This window comes from Bemisia tabaci, chromosome 6 (genome assembly GCF_918797505.1).
Source record: "Bemisia tabaci chromosome 6, PGI_BMITA_v3".
Classification (NCBI taxonomy): Eukaryota; Metazoa; Arthropoda; class Insecta; order Hemiptera; family Aleyrodidae; genus Bemisia; species Bemisia tabaci.
The window spans coordinates 13,656,485-13,670,487 of record NC_092798.1 but is presented as its reverse complement, the minus strand read 5'-3'; the positions used below and the strand labels follow the sequence as shown (position 1 = coordinate 13,670,487).

At 41.2% G+C, this 14,003-nt stretch overlaps 1 protein-coding gene and 1 long non-coding RNA gene across 2 annotated transcripts in view; one reads left to right on the top strand and one right to left on the bottom strand.

Annotated features, from left to right (window-relative positions):
- Positions 1-14,003, bottom strand: part of LOC140224841 (uncharacterized) — a 165,358-nt gene that overhangs the window by 108,744 nt on the left and 42,611 nt on the right. The window lies entirely within an intron of this gene.
- Trpm (transient receptor potential cation channel, subfamily M) overlaps positions 4-14,003 on the top strand; it is a 412,514-nt gene continuing 398,514 nt past the window's right edge. The window contains exon 1 of the mRNA XM_072301601.1: positions 4-631. The gene's annotated coding sequence lies outside the window, so the exon portion shown is untranslated. The remainder of the gene's footprint in view (positions 632-14,003) is intronic.

Below are 14,003 nucleotides of genomic sequence, written 5' to 3'. Positions count from 1 at the left end.
CACCACTTGACCTTGAGCGATGATGCAACAGTTTATCGCCGCGTCGCGTCGCAACAGACACGGTTCACCGGCGTCTCGCCAGGGGGCGCCACGATCCCTAAGTCACAGCAAACAACTCTGGAGCACGTAGGTCAGATGCCGAACACGTGGTCGCACTAAATTTGCGGATTTTTTCGCACGATCGCGAGGGAAAACTGCGAAACTAAAACTCGTGTAGAATGTAGAGTGTAGACACTAGGTCGCGACCGGATATCACATCTCTGGCGCTCCCACTCATCTCGCAGATCGGAGCCCTTTGTGCTGGAGAGTGGCGGTGGCGCGCATGCGTGTCTGGTGACCTTGCGCGCGCTCTGGCGGCAGGCTCGGCCAACTGTCAAAGACCCGAAACCTTGTCCTTTACCTGTGGCTCCATGTGCGTTAGTTTATTCCTGGCGTCAGCGTTTCGCGGTTGCCGTTGTTTTCGCCGGCACTCAACGTGATGTAATCCTCACGCGCTCTCGCGCGGATGTGTGTGTGCGTTTTTTGGTTTTTTGCGGGGTGTTTTGTTTGAGCCGTTGTGACTGTGAAACTGTGTTGTTGTCGCATGTGTGATTGGATTAACGCGCCTTCCATAAGGAGACACTTTTCCCTCGTAAGTTTTTTTAAGCCGGGAGGGTTTTTTTTTTAAAATAAATCGTTTTTTTGTTCTTTCCAAATTTTTACTTTTTGTAAGAAAAACAAAGAAAAATTAAAATTTAGGGGCGGCATCATTAGATGTTGACGTTAGGTTTTACCATTGAATGCATTGAAATGGCTTCAGTATTCGGACGATTTTCTCCTTTTTTTAAAAAAATCTTGAGATTAGCTGCATTAAGGTAAGCCTCAATAGAGATGGCGCGTCTACGGGAAGGGGAGGGCGGGCGTCCTAAAGATTTCTTTGATTAGTATTCTTCTGGTTATATTTCTACTTACCATGAATACATTCGGAACTGCTTTCTAGGGGTATCTATTTTTCAAAATTTTCCGTCGAAGATGGTCACACCTCCCTCGGGTCGGGAGGGAAACCCCCCCCCCCCCCTGCCCACATCTTGTTTTTTCCCAAACTTTGCCCCCCCCCCCCGTCTCAGCCACGAAAGACAGAGAGGAAGATCAGCTGTTTATGTAAGGGGTCATCTATAAATGACAACAGGCACTTCTGCATACCATCAACTTTTTTCACCCCCAAGTCAGGAGAAGGGCCCCCTTTCTCTCTGCCCTCACCTTTGATGGGGGTTCTCAGGAGATTCTAAATCCTTTTCTCTTTGAAACACCTGTTGAACTGACGTTATATGAGGACGATTCTTAAATTCTTGAACGAGAGGGGTGAGATTTAACAATTTGACACCTATGAAAATATCTCTGGCGTCGCGTCGTATGATTTGTTTTTGATCAGTCATAGTTCGCAAATGCTGACTGTCATAAATTTATGATAGTAAGAAACCGCTAGTCCGTGTTTCGGGAAAAGTTCAGTATTGGATTACATCAATGGGCCTGTTGCATGCAAGAGATACAGCCGCGCGAATAGACTTTTTAGAGGTTAAATGACACGAAAATTACGATGGTCACATTAAAAAAGTCTGAAATACACTCCTTACTGCGCAATTTGCGTTGTTAGGAACGCGCTTTTTCAAATTTCCCGCGTCTGGGGGCAGTTTTCTAATCACCGGAAACGAGCAAACGGCGGGCTCGGTGATTTCCGGAAGATGCCGAGTCGTTGTTGTTGTTGTTGTTATTTTTTCCTTCAGTTTGTTTACAAACCCAACGTGATCTCCTATAGTGGTCCATATACGCTTTATGCGGTAACCAAATCGATCAACTTTTAAATATCCAACGCAATCCTTCTACATTTCATTTCACGATGTCACGAGCTCCGATTTTTAGGTTATGTTGTCAGTTTTAGTTGACCGGAAATAGCCGCGAGTTGCCGTTAATTGTTTCCGTTAGAAAACTGCCCCCAGACGCGGGAAATTCGAAAAAGCGCGTTCCTAACACCACAAATTGCGCAGTAAGGAGTGTATTTCAGACTTTTTTAATGTGACCATCGTAATTTTCGTGTCATTTAACCTCTAAAAAGTCTATTCGCACGGCTGTATCTCTTGCATGCAACAGGCCCATTGACGTCATGATCTCCTGATTTGGTTTTCTTCCCTGTCGTAAAGTTTTACAGGTGAGACCGATTGGGAAGTCACGTTACGTCATCGAGAGTAATTTCTCATCTCGGTAAATTTAGTCGTAAAAACTGTGGCATGTAAGCACGTCGCGCCGGATTCAAAACGCAAAATGAATAAGTAAGCAAACAGAATTCATGAAAAAAAGTGAGCGAAGTAATGTCACGTTTCTTATCATGAGAATGTATCGCTGAGACCCGGACCCACATTTAATTTTAATGACTGTTACGACCGTAAAACGATTATGTACCAAAGCGCATGACTTATCGCACTCAATATTTTTGTTAGTGTCAGTCAGATAACGGTCTCTTCTTCAGGCGACCTCTGAGAAATCATGTTAGAATGCACAACGACCGACGACGCTGAAGTTGCTATGCCCAAAAATAAAAAAACAAATTTGAACGTTTGCGGAACAAAATTTTTTTTTTTTTGAATTTATGCTGGGAGTATTCTAAGGATATGCTAAAAAATTGAAAGTTCGTGAGGGTATTTTACTTTCCAATTTGAGAAAAAGAGTTTAAGAAGGTCATTGGCACACTGACTGTGTCGGGCAATTTATGGAAAGCGTAAAAGTTGATTTTATTAGCGTGGTTCGCCCCCTCCCTGTCTTTCTTTTTAATTTTTGCACCAATGAAATATCTCTACATGAACGGTATTGGCTGGAAAATCTTTAATTCCTCCTTTTCTTGTTCATTGGAAAAAAGTTACGGGCGGTATAGAATTGTTGACATAAAGTCCTTTCCGGGCATTGAGGCCAAATTCCGGGTGCTACACCCAGAACTTTCAGCTTCTGATTCCGGAACGTGGACGTATATCTATATGGCCCGTAAGTACGGCTTCCACGGCTGTATTTTTTTTTTCAGTGTTTTCGATCCTGAGTGCATATGTTTGCAATGGTTTAGAAAAACGATCAGCAAAGAGAATGATCGTAGAATATTGTGATTAGTTTGAATTTTTCCGAAATTTTCTCAGCTTCTCAAAACATTCGCATTAAATTCTCAGCGCGTGAAAATCTTCAGCGTTTTCTCGGAGTATCAGTATAATTTGCTTGCGCAGGGTATGCAACTGGTCTTAAAAGTTGTGAGTGATCTTCAGTGGGTGTAGTTTAGTCTGAAGTTGGCTCTGGAAAAGGTAGTATTTACGAAGAGAAGTCTTCAAGAGAGCAATGAAAAGTCATATTGTTAATTTTTACATCCATCGCATTATGTAGATTGAGTTACGTCGAAAGAAACCAACTTGTTCCTCCAAATGCCAAAGTTCCCCGTAACAAGTGCCTGGTTCGCAGTAGTGGTGACCTATTTTCTCGGTATCGTTCATTCGAGTTTTTTAAATTTGCCTCGTTAAATTTTTGCTCGAGCGATTTCTTTCATTGTCGTCGGACTAGTTGATCAAAAAATTCGCTTCTCGCAAGATATTTCAATCGTGCGGGTTTTCCCCAGATTTTTGTAGCATCTGCATGCACTTTTCGCAGAACTTCGGCCTCCCATTTACACAAGTGCGGTGCGTCAATCTCTGAACTTTTGGCATCATCGAACGCTTCCTGAAATCTTTTTCCATAACTAGTTATCCTTTTTTAGTAACGTTGCATATGTAAAAGAAAAAAAAAGAGTCACTCTGTTTTCTTTATGGTTGAGTTAAATCCGGAGATATAGAGAACAGATAAACATGTCAAATTGATTTCAGCTGGAGAAATCATTGACTCACTTTGCGAACTTTTAAGATTATGCGATCGGGTAACTAATAAGATTTCTTTTCGTTTACCGTTCAGCATCTTAACCAGGGAACTATGCAAGCCAATTCAGAATTTTTTTTTTTCTTCTTTCTTGCAATATGGACCCTAATTACATCGATTTAGACGCTGTGTCTTCCAAAATGCGTTGAATTCGAAACAGATTTTAATCAGATTCCTTGTTGAAAAACGACACGGGATAAAAACGATTTACGCTTCGATATTTTTGCTGGTAAAATTACCATCTTCCTGCATCACAAGTCTAGTTGCCTACATTACTCGTCTAAGTTGCAGTATTATCCGCATGGGCGCATGTTAAATCCACCTTTGCAAGTGGCACCGTGAATCGAATTAAAAATTAATAACAACAGGAACAGCCGAACAGCAGAAAGACCGGGGGGGGGGGGGGGGCTGGGGGGTCGCTCAGGATTCTGCCTTCACTTGTCGAATACTGTCGTGCTAAGGCCGTGTTTCAGACCCGCATCTTAGGACAACCCGGCCTAAGGACGAATATTCGTGCATTTCGTGCGTCGCCAAACCCCGGAGAAAAGATTTATTTTCGGAAATTCATGGATATTACTCTTTGAAATTTTCAGATATCCTCGATCAAATTTCGAATGAAACTAAGAAAAATCTGTGGGAAAATGCTTGAGTTCCTCTGTAAATTTTTATTTTATCCTTATAAAGTTTGCAGCATATTAAGGTTCATACGGCGATTTTGCGAGGTGTGTGAATTCGATTCGATCGACACGAATCGATCGAAAACTAAGAACGCGACTCGACGATGTGAACTGATCGACAAATCATTAATAAAACCATTGTCGATTCGATCGACATGAATTGATCAAAAAACAGGAACGTGAACCGATCGACGTGATGCGATTGACAACCCTGAATCAATCGACAAACCCATGAATCGACCAAAAACTGTGAATCGATCGACAACCACGTGAATCGGTTGACTGACCCGTCCCGTGAATAGATCGTAAAACCCGTGAATCGATCGTATAACCCGTAAATCGATCATAAACCCCGTAAATCGATCGTAAAACCCCGTGAATCGATTGTAAAACCTATAATATGAGCATAAAACCGTCGAACCGTTGAATTATGTCGATCGGCTCACGTTTTTACTTTTCGATAGTGTCATGTCGATCGAATCCATACCCTCCGATTTTTCTAGTCACGACAGTATTTATGGCTCAAATTGAAGTTAAGTGGTTCTTGCTCAGCAGGGCAGAGGTATGCGACAAGTTTAAGAGTAATTGTATATGAAAAAATGGGCTGTTTCCGTAGGGCAACGCACCCGTGGAGGGCAGATCATTGTTCTTTCATGTTAAATGAAAAAATAAATAAAAAAAGAAAAAGAACAATAACTGGAACAGCAGACAGGTTCGGTCAGGATACTGCCATCAGGCGCCTAACGCTGTCGGCTGTCGTGTCAAGGAAAAACGCCTTACGGGCCATTCGGATGGTGTCAAATTTCATTTTACAAAACACGGAATTTGTGCCGGGAGATTTTTTCCATTTTTTGAGAGAGCTCTATTCTTCATTCGATCGGAAAACACGGTGACAAGCTCTTGAAGAGTCATTGAAAGCGTATGAAAAAGTCAGGGAATTTAGCTGCTAAACCATTTTGGTTGAACATTCAACTATTTTACACCCCATCCACTCGCATGATCAACGAGTACTTGGGACTTCTACCTTTACTTTCTCGACGGATAGATTGTTTCAATTTCAGGAGACTTCACCCTAAATTTTTTTTCTTACAAAACATTTTCATGAAAAAGCATGCCAAAGAAATGAAAAAAAGCGAGCCCTACTGACACGCTCTAAATCTGTTAAGAACCGTTGAAAAGTCATGAAAAAGTCAGGGAATTGCACTTTAGAAAACCCTGAAATGTTATAGAAAAGAGGGTGGTAAAGGTGGTAAAGGTGGTAAAGGTGGTAAAGGAGGGTGATGCACACGTTTTTCAAAGAGGTGCCTTCGCAACTCCGGCCATTTAAACCTCTGCAATCTTAATACAACAAAAATCATGGAAAGAAATATCTCTAAAAAAAAGAACCCTCGAAAAGACATTTGAGTTGAGTCAGGGAATTTTATTAAAATAAGCTAAAGAGTCAAAGAAGAGTCAGGTATTTTTAAATTCCAACTCCTGGAAAAACTAGAAAATTTTTAAAAAGTATTCTTAAACAACCCCAAAATACATCGTTTTTGGGGGGAAATTTGACAACTCTCGAATGCTCCTGCGACGTTTTACCCAGCTCGGCAGAACTCTGCCGGCTTCCGTGCTCACTAAAAACGCCGTAAAAAGATTCGAATAATGAAAAATTTCTTGTCAGGAAGTACGTATTTTTGAAGAAAGTCATGAATAATTTTCCTTGCAATTCTCAGAATTTTTATCCAGGTAATTACGGAAGAAATCCTCCGAAAAATTTCAAGAGAAATATTCTCAAATAATCCCGAAAATTCGTGATTTGCCAGAGGAAATCCGGCAACGTCTGATGGAAAATCCTCTGAAAAATTGCAAGAGAAACATTCTCAAATAATCCCGAAAATTCGTGATTTGTCGGAGGGAATCCGGCAACGTCTGATGGTAAATCCTCTGAAAAATTGCAAGAGAAACATTCTCATATAATCCCGAAAATTCGTGATTTGTCTGAGGAAATCCGGCAACGTCTGATGGCTCATACGCCGTTTTTCCTCAGCACGGCAGAGCGGGTGTCGAGGCGACGGATGAACCAGTTTCGCAGCCGCGGATGACTCAGGTCCCGGTCCCACCCTCGGTTTTTTTTGTCCGGACGCGTCGTGGGCGAAACGTGTGCTGACGGGATTTTGAGGTAGGTCATGGAACCAGGAAAGAGGGCGCGGCGGTGGCGGCGCTATGGCCCCCTGCAGCCCCCGCGACCATCACCCGGGGGGGGGGGGGGGGGGGCGACCGGGCACTAATGACCTCGCGTTCGCTCATTCTCTCCCGATCACCACCTCGGCGTCGTCGCTGCTGTGGCGATTTCCCGCGTGTTTTCGATCGACAGTGGCGATTCTTGAAAATTGGCGACACTGTTTTTCGTCCATTTAAATGGATGGAAAACAATCGATTCTTGGCGAGGCAGCTTATAGATATATTTAATGAATTTAAATGGATGAAAAACAGTGTTGCCATCTTGCAAAATCGCCCATGCGGATCAATGAGTGGGGCACAGCCAAGTGTCGTATGGAAATTTGCCGGATCTTAAGAATTTTTTCTTCTTCTATTACCAGTACCCATATGTATTGCAAAAGTCGGCATTTTTAAGGTCAGGCCATGGAGCTTTTAGGGATGCTTTAAGGCCCAACAGGGCAGACAACCTGTGAAATCATACTATCGAGAATAATTTATTATCACATCTGTTATGACCCCTCGTTTGTGAGGAACGAATTACTCAAAAATGTTCGTTTTTTGCTAATATTTTTCATTTTTTATTCGCCTTCCAAGCATGTACACTACTCAATAGAAGCCCTTGAAAAAAATTTTGGTAACTCATGATTATCCTCCTAAATTAAATTTGGTTTCCAACGAATCCCATTGAATGATACATTATCGGAACGGAAAGAGCAGAAAAAGCGAAATTGTTTACCCAGAACTAGAGGTCTAAGTTCTTTACTTTTCAAGGGGATCGAAAATGTTAAATTCGAGAGGAGACTCAACTCTGCCAAGTTCAAGAGGCGAGGGAAAGAAAGATTGCAGGAGGACCGGTGTAAGAAAGACTGCCGTCAAAGAAGCTTTCTTTCCAGTCCCGTTTACACGTTTAGTTTTTTCTGCGATGGTGTGTTTTGTTTTAATCAATCAGTCTTTGTTTCGGAACTTTCCTTTCGTATTGTACAACCCAGTTCGTCGAAGCGCTTCGGAACTTCGCAAATCACTTTTCTTCCCGCACTCCTCGGTCCACGCTCCACGCTCAGCCCGGTTCATTTTCCACTCGTTCAACTATCCGTCGTTGTGGTAGCGAAAGAGCATAATTACACTTCAGGAAAAGACTCGTTGTCAGTGTAATTACGTGCTCTTCAATGCCCTCGTAAAGATGGAGTTACGTCCTCAAAGCAGATCGACGAATTGTGTTTACTACTGCTCATCCTGCATCGCGTATATTTGGTCCTTTTAGTGCGATAATACAACAAGAAAGACAGGTACGACCTATACTGCCGTGCTAAGACAAAACGCTGTATGAGCCATCAGGTGTGGCCAAATTTCCCGCGACGTACCACGAATTTTCTGGAAAATTTAAGAATATTTTCCTTCCAATTTTTCCGAGAATTTCGTGCGTAATTTGATCTAGAAAGTCTGAAAATTTCAAGAAAAACTATTCATAACTTCCTTTAAAAAATAAATCTTTTCTGAGAAGAAATTTGACAACATTCGAATGTTCTCACGGCGCGTCGTGCGCGCCCAACATTTTCTGCACCCCTACAATACTGCGGAGCTGAGGGCAAACTGGCGCGAACATTACAATGTTGCCAAATTTCTCCTGTGAAAGTATTTATTTTTGAAAAAATTTATGAGTGTTTTTCCGTAAAATTTTCAGACTATTTAGATCAAACTACGAACAAAATCCTGTTAAAAATAATGAGAAAAATATTTTTTGAATTTCCCCGAAAATTTGTGATTGATCAAAGGGAACTTGGCAACGACTGAAGGCTCATACGGCGTTTATCCTTTGCATGGCAGAATAGAGGTTAAAACTGGAGAAGCTCTTTTTTACACGTATTCAAATTACGAGAGCAACACGAGCTTGCATCTTTGGTCGCGGGTGGAACCCGTATAAGTTCGGAAATTCGTCAAAAACGACCCTTTCTGATACGACTGCGGTTATTTCGACAACCTCAGTAGGTAACTTGAATTCTGAGTGTTCTCGTGTGAGGAGGGAGTTTATTGATCCCGACTTTTTATTGCAATGCTTGAAATTTTACCTGACCTTCGTTTACGTAACACACATTGTTTTATTCGTGTTTGGTGCTGCTCAAAGCTGGTTTACAAGCTCAGAGAACGATGATTTGTCTTTCGGGATTTGCTAAATTTTATTATCTGGTCGCGAACCCAGGTCTGCATCCATCTAGGTAGCCTCTTTCGTGTAATTTTTTTTTTTTTTTTTTTTTTTGTCAGGAAAACCAGGGAAAACGTCAGGAAATCCGCAAAAAATTGGCATGTCAGAGAATTTAATTTTGCAAGCGATTTTCGTGTCAGGGACATCGAAAAACACGGATTTTTTTTTTGTTTCAAAACATAGTCATAGCTACAAAAGTCAATTTAGAAATCGGAGGGAACGAGTCTTTTGCAACAGATGTTTTATTCTTTTGAGTACCAAATGCCAATGCAAAGTGAAATTGTTAGGAATTTTCTCATTTTCAGCTTTTCCAACTTAAATCCTAACAGTTTGATTTGAGGTTATGTTCTATTGTTTTGAACCAAACGATACATCGAACCATTATCAAATACGGTCTATTTGTCAGGGAATTGACAGGGATTTTTTTTTTTTTTGAAAATTGCTAGACGTCCTGATATGAAACACGCAGTAACTGATATACGAGCAAAGGCTCGAGAAAAACTTGATGTTTTTTAAGCTATCGAACTTTTACTCCGAGGTCCAAGTGGGTTACGTTGGATCGTGCAACTTCATTCCGAAACGGGTCCCCGATCAAAAGGAGAAGGCATAGAATGGATGGTTTTTTCTGCCCCGTCCCTAATAAGGCTGACAATCGGGGATCCTCCTAAGCCCTCGATAACATCCCACTCCACTCCCGGACTCGGACAGACGTCCCAGGGATAAAATATCGCGAGCGAGGGAACCGTAAGAAAACGACGGAGCTTTTTTTCGAAACGAAATCGCATCGGCAGGTGACGCAGTTCAGGGATTTAATCTTTTACCCCCGCTTATTTCATGTTTTCCTCGCTTTCAAAGGGCATTTTACTCGCTCCACCGGTCAGTTTCAGTTATGCCGTTCTGAAGGAATAAAGGCCCCGTGAACATTTAGGACGTTGCCAAATTTGCCGTGTGACGGAAAAGAGCCGTATGTGCATTTTCGAATGAGCTTTCGAGACACGTAAGACGGTGTCTAGCACCAGGATTCTCCCGATTTTCCTGATTTTCCCGATTCTATCAGGGGTTGAGATCAAACAGGATTTAATCCCGATTTCATAAGGTTATGAGGAAAAATCGGTCGGAAAATCAGGATTTGAGAAAAGTCGGCCGTCCGATTGGATTTCTTTATCAAGCTATTTTTGTGAAGTTATATTCACCGCCTGCAAAAAATCAGGTTTTGATAAATTATGAAATCAGGATTTAGCAGTCAAAAATCTGAAAAAATCAGGATTTCCCAGAATGATGAAAAACTAGACACCCTGTAAAGAGCATGAGCAATGGGTTAACCGTGGCTCATCCAGAAATGTACTTACTACTCAGTCGTGCTAAGGAAAAACGCCGTATCAGCCTTTTGAGGTTCCTTTGACAAATCACGAACTTTCGGGAAAATTTATAAGTATTCTTTTTTCCAATTTTTAGAGAATTTGGTTTGTTTTTTAGGCTAAAACGTGGGAAAATGTCAATGAAAAAAGTTCATAATTTTCCTCACAAATAAGCGTTTTGAGAAAGTAAACTTAACAACATTCGAATTTTCACAAGACATTCTCTCTTAAGCACGGCAGTAACGTCTGCCGTAACACAGCATATAAAATATTTTTATTATGGGAATGTTAGGAATATTTTCACTCGAAATTTTCAGACACTTAAGATGAGTTGCGATCATAATTCTCCACGAATTCGGAAGGAAAATGCTCATAATATTGGAGCCGAAGTAGCATGTAAGCCTGTTTAGGTGAAAGGGGTCTGAGCTTGAGCTTGCCTCATGATGGGGAGGAGGGTCAAATTCAGTTTGAGCCTCTCACTTTAAAATAAATAATATTTTCCGATAAAATATTTTTTCCAGCATTTTTCAGGCCTTCTCCATCATTCTCTGAAAAATAGAAGGAGGTCAAGTCAGCTTTACGTACCTATTACAAAATGTGGTGCGGTTAAAAGAATAGACCAAAATGTTTCCCTTAAACTCTCTGAAAATTGATATTTCGTCGAAGGAAATTTGGCAACGTCTGACACGACGGAGTTCTCCTAGTACGTAGAGTTGGATGGATTCACTTACATCTCATTTTTAAGAGTGCAATCATGCCATTTATAGATAGGATCAGTTCTGCTGTTCGTATAATACATCGTGCTCATTTTTGTAAAGGCTCGCCTTCAATATGAAGCAGATAATAATCTTCTCAATCCAAGTTAAAGACCTAACATGAGGAATTGGCCTCTTTTTTTTAGCTCCTCATATTTTTTATTCCACCTGAGAAAAACGATCTCATCCCTTGATTTATCGTAAATGCACGGTAGTAACTGTAGGTATAAATGTATCGAATACATCAAAATATAAATTTTTTTTTTTCGACTTTTCCCAGATCTATACGTGTAAACATATGGATAGGTCAGGAGCACGCACATGCACAAGAGCCCATGAGCTTAAGGCGCAGAGAAAATAAATGTATAAGATAAAAATACCACAACTAAGAGGGATTACTTATTTTACTTTTTTTACATTTGGCACGAAGATCATTAAAATTTTGTTTAAAAAATTGATCATTCGAGAGCTTGTCCAAGTCAGAGAAGTATGAATAACAACATTAAGGAAAGGAAGTTTACCGCCGGTATGGCGCTGTTGCCTTATTAGGCGGATCCAAATGGCCTCCCTCCCCCCCCCCCCCCCCCCCCCCTGTGTGCTCGAAAATGAGAGGAAAGAAAAAGTGAATAAAGAAAGAAGGAGAGGGACGGACGAAAGAAGAAGGAAGTATGCTTACATTTGGTGATTATTTATGACGAAACGACTCTAGCTGCTTATCAGATGCTTCATAATTTCGAAAATTTTCGAGTGTTGTTTCCCCGGACTCCCCTTATGCCCAAATGATATTTTAAACTCTTATGTGATCAATATTATAGGGTTGCCATAGCCAGGAAAAACCTGGAAATGTCAGGGAAAACGACGAAAATGTCAGGAAAATCGATAAGCACCTGTTTTTTGCTGGCTGAAATGGGTTTGATGTTTCGAATCACAAATGCCCGAAAACTATTTCTAATTATGTCTTTTTGACCATTTGGGATATCTTCAATTGCCAGGGAATTTCACCTAGACGTGTCAGGGAATACCAGGGAATTTAATTTTTTTAGATTCGGCGGCAACCCGAAATTAATGGAAATGTTGACATTTGGATTTCTGGTTCACATGATTTCAGCTTTTTTCCTTTAAAAATTCGAGCCGTTTAAGACCCCCCGATTGCAACTTTCAATTACCAAGGAGAGCATTTCCCGGAAAAAGGCATTCATTTTCCCTCGACCAAATCTTCATTATTTTTCTTCGATCCTAGCTCTATTTCTTATGGCTTTGACGTGTCAAGGAATATCAGGGAATTTAATTTTTTTAGATTTGGCGGCAACCCGAAATTAATGGAAATGTTGACATTTGGATTTCAGGTTCACATGATCTCAGCTTTTTTGCTCTAAAAATTTGAGCCGTTTAAGACCCCCCGATTTGAACTTTTAATTATCGACGAGAGCATTTCCCGGAAAAAGGCATTCATTTTCCCTCGACCAAATCTTCATTATTCTTCGATCCTAGCTCTATCTCTATGGCTCTGACGAGAAAATCAATGCTATATAAATCGAGAACCGTGACCCCGGCGGATCATAACTTCACCTCAACCCGATCCCATCACATTAAACCTCCCCCGACCACGTCAAAACCCGCGGCCGAAAAATAATAGCCCGTCAAAGCGGGCAAGATATACGCCGCTCGGCCACGAGACGGACCTAATTTCTAGGCCGGGATTATCGGATGACAAATGACAGTCGCGGCCAATCTCGCCGGCCGATCCCTTTTATTCCAGGTATATCGAGCTTTCGGCATCGAATATCTGACTTCGGAACCCAACAAAAAACGGCTCCCTCGGGATCGCCACGCTCCCGTGCTAAGGAAAAACGCCGTATGAGCCTTCGAGGGTTGCCAAATTTCCTCCAGTAAACTGTTCATTTTTCAGGAAAGTTATCAATATTTTCCCTCGAAATTTTCAGATACTATAGATTGAATTGAGATCGAAATCCTGTGAAAAATTGGCATGAAAATATCCTCAAGTTTTCCAGGAATTTTTTATTTTATAGAAGGAAATTTGGCAACATCTGAATGTTCATACGGCGGTTTTTCTTAGTACTGCAGCATGGGTGGAAGGGATGGAAGTATCGATGGGGTATCCCGCCCACCTTCCGTATAGATTGAATTGAGATTGAAATCATGTAAAAATTGGCATAAAAATATCCTCAAGTTTTCCAGGAATTTTTTATTTTATAGAAGGAAATTTGGCAACATCTGAATGTTCATACGGCGGTTTTTCTTAGTACTGCAGCATGGGTGGAAGGGATGGAAGTATCGATGGGGTATCCCGCCCACCTTCCGTATAGATTGAATTGAGATTGAAATCATGTAAAAATTGGCATAAAAATATCCTCAAGTTTTCCAGGAATTTTTTATTTTATAGAAGGAAATTTGGCAACATCTGAATGTTCATACGGCGGTTTTTCTTAGTACTGCAGCATGGGTGGAAGGGATGGAAGTATCGATGCGATGGGGTATCCCGCCTACCTTCCGATGTTAATTAATAGATTTTGCTGATCGGGAAAGTTTTTGCGCGATATTCGTTTCTGGCTAATCCTTCCTCGGTCGGGCGGATTACATGTCGGCGTTTCCCGGGCGAAGGGACGTAACTCCATTCCAAGGTTGCAAAATTGACCAAAAAAATTCAATCTTTTGCAAGAATGAACCCGTGCAATTTTCACTGGAAATTTTTCTAATTTTTATACGGGATCAAAAGAAAAATATGTGAAATTTTCAGCCGGAAATTTCCAAGATTCTCCTCGTATGAAAGCAATTTGCGCTCGGAAATTTGGCAACATTGAGATGTACTTACGCTCTCTCGTCAGAGAAACGATGATGTGAGCACAGGATGCGCACTCACACTACCAGAACT